Below are 2,849 nucleotides of genomic sequence, written 5' to 3'. Positions count from 1 at the left end.
ATGATGATGATGATGATGATGACGACGACGACGACGACGACGATGATGATGATGATGATGATGATGACCACGACAACGACGACGACGATGATGATGACGATGATGATGACGATGATGACGACGACGACGACGACGACGACGATGATGCTATATCAGAATGAAGAGTTATTAATTAGGGATTATCCATCTGGGCAAAATACTTCTGAAGCTCTCTGTTAATACAACTACAAAGGGCTAACAAAAGCTTTTCAGATGCCTATACAATTACAGGTAATTCAGATGGCTATACAATTCCAGGTAATCCTAAGGTAACATTCAAACAAATACTATAAACTTCAGGGTTCACATAGTGTGTGCAGACTCTGGAAATGATAGTATTTGTTACGGTCGTTCAATTTTTTTTCCATTCAATCAGTCAACCAGTTGAGTAAATGGAACTACGAACACACCTAGAATGGATATCAGAAACAGCCGTAAATCTACAATGCACAAATATATAAATATAAGCTCCACGTGGCTCCGGCAGAAGGTAATGGCGAACTTCTATCGCTACAACTTTCTCTTGCTCTTCCCTCCTGCATCTAGCAATTTACCTGTGACAGACTGGCGTCCCGTCCAGGTGGGGAACCTATATGCCAAGGAAACCGGGAAACTGGCCCTTATGAGCCAGGCATAGCTCGAGCAGGAACAAACATGTATATGTGTGTGTGTGTGTGTGTGTGTGTGTGTGTGTGTGTGTGTGTGTAGATATATAATTTTCAATTCAAACTTTGTTGCCAGTTTCAGTGATAATCATTCTTTACTAAATAATATATTTTTACAGGATGAAAAGAAAGAAAGAAAAAAAGCATTAATATAAAAGATCAACTTGTTGAGCCTTCCCTTCCCCTGCCCAGAACTGCTTCACCAAAAAAAAAAAACAAAGAAAAGAAAAAAGAAAGAAAGGGGATTAAACAGAAGAAGAGATTAGGGTTGAGGAAGTTACAGGTTGTAAACCCCCACACACCAAAAGCTGTGTTCAGTCATGCTTTGTGGACATGATTGCAAAGGTGTTGGTGCAGAGATTGGCCAGTGACACTCACAGCAGCAGCCACCCTACCTAGCAGGACTTATTTCTTTCTCAGTCAGCTGCTGTTATCCTGATTTTGCAGAAGAAATCATCAGTGTGTGTGTGTGTGTGAAGGATGTTTGATAACACTTAAGGCCTCAACGACAACTGACACAAACTGAGAGCAGCAGGCCAGGCCCCTGCATTTGTTTATCATCCTCTGTTCTGCATTACGGGTTATTTAATTATGCTCCACCCTGAATGATTTCGCTCTCCATTTTGAGAAACACCGAATATATTATATGTTATATACTTACTTAAACTAACTGGAAGTGCGAAACTGAAGCAGAGCGGCAAAAGCAGGGATCCAACTGGAGGGAAGCAGAAAAGATACCCCAGAGTTGAGGACCAGTGAGAGAAGTCATTGATGGCCTATGCTTCATAGGGTGTGAAGAGCTTGTGTTAGTACAGAACAATGAGTTCCATTCAGGACTGGGCACAAATTTCAAAACAGGGTATAGGACAAAAACAAAGCAGAGAAACACTGTATTATACATTGTTAGACAGCTGTTAGACATCTATATCACATCTGTTAAACATTGACTTTATAACTGCTCGTTTCTGTTACAACATCTGTTTCAGATCTGCTTGACATCTGTTATGCATCTCGCTCACCATACAAAAGTTTCTGATTTGTGATTTCATAAGCTTTGTGTGTCTGACACCTGACAAACATCAGGGGACAGACAGACAGTAGTAAAGATCATCAGTGGTCGCAATCGGATATTGGTGGAGAAAGAAGACCAGAAGGAGACTTTATCTGGAGAGAAATCAATGGATGCAACAGGAAGAATGCCTGACAGCCTTGGCCCTTTAACCTGTTTGATATTAAACCACCTTAGACCAAACCTGTTCTTACTATTTTAAAGTGATGTAAATTTAAAACTTCCAACAAAATTTCATGTCCATTTATGTTCCAAACACCAACTTGATAATGACAAAGTTATTTTACTAAATACTTCACAACATAAAAACTTAATTTGAAGCAAAAGCAGTGTATTTAAACAGAAATATGGTAACAAAAGGGTTAAAGTGATCCAAATGAAAGTCTTTCATGAAAATTTCTTGTTGATTTACATTCCAAATATCAACTTAATAATGACAAAATCCTTCATTATTTTCAAAACTAATTGAAACAAAAGCAGTGTGCTAATGAAGGGGTTAATTGCATTGTGACGACCAACCAGATTTTTTCAGACACAGCATATTTTGGATGACATTGTCTGATGTATCCATACTTTTATAAGACAGGGTGTAATTTGAGGGAGATTTTATTGCTATAGAGACTCCTTTGTTTGCTCTTAAAATTACAATTTTTTCTTAGGAAAGAGTGGATGGAGTTAAAACCAGATAAACATGCATGGTTGAAACTCCGATCAAATGCTAAGAAAGCATTTTACAAACTTATCTAACCTACATCAGAAGAAAAAGTTTTTTTCAAACCTATCCAACCCACATAGATATTGGAAGAAAAATTTCGTTCAAATCGATGATGATGATGATGATGATGTTGGTGGTTGTGGTGGTGGTGGTGGTAGTGAGATGGTGTAAATGATGATGATGATTTTCCTCATGTCCCAATCCTGTTCCAGCCATGACCATCTTGAAAATCAAAAGGGATGGTCATGGTTGAAATCTCTTGATAGTGGGTTGATCTAGGGTTGAAAAAATAGTGCAAAGAGAAAGAAGAGGGAGAAGGACTGAAGAGAGAGAGAGAGAGAGAGAGAGAGAGAGAGAGAGA

The sequence above is a fragment of the Octopus bimaculoides genome, chromosome 14, assembly GCF_001194135.2.
Source record: "Octopus bimaculoides isolate UCB-OBI-ISO-001 chromosome 14, ASM119413v2, whole genome shotgun sequence".
Lineage (NCBI taxonomy): Eukaryota > Metazoa > Mollusca > Cephalopoda > Octopoda > Octopodidae > Octopus > Octopus bimaculoides.
This window is presented reverse-complemented; position numbering follows the sequence as displayed.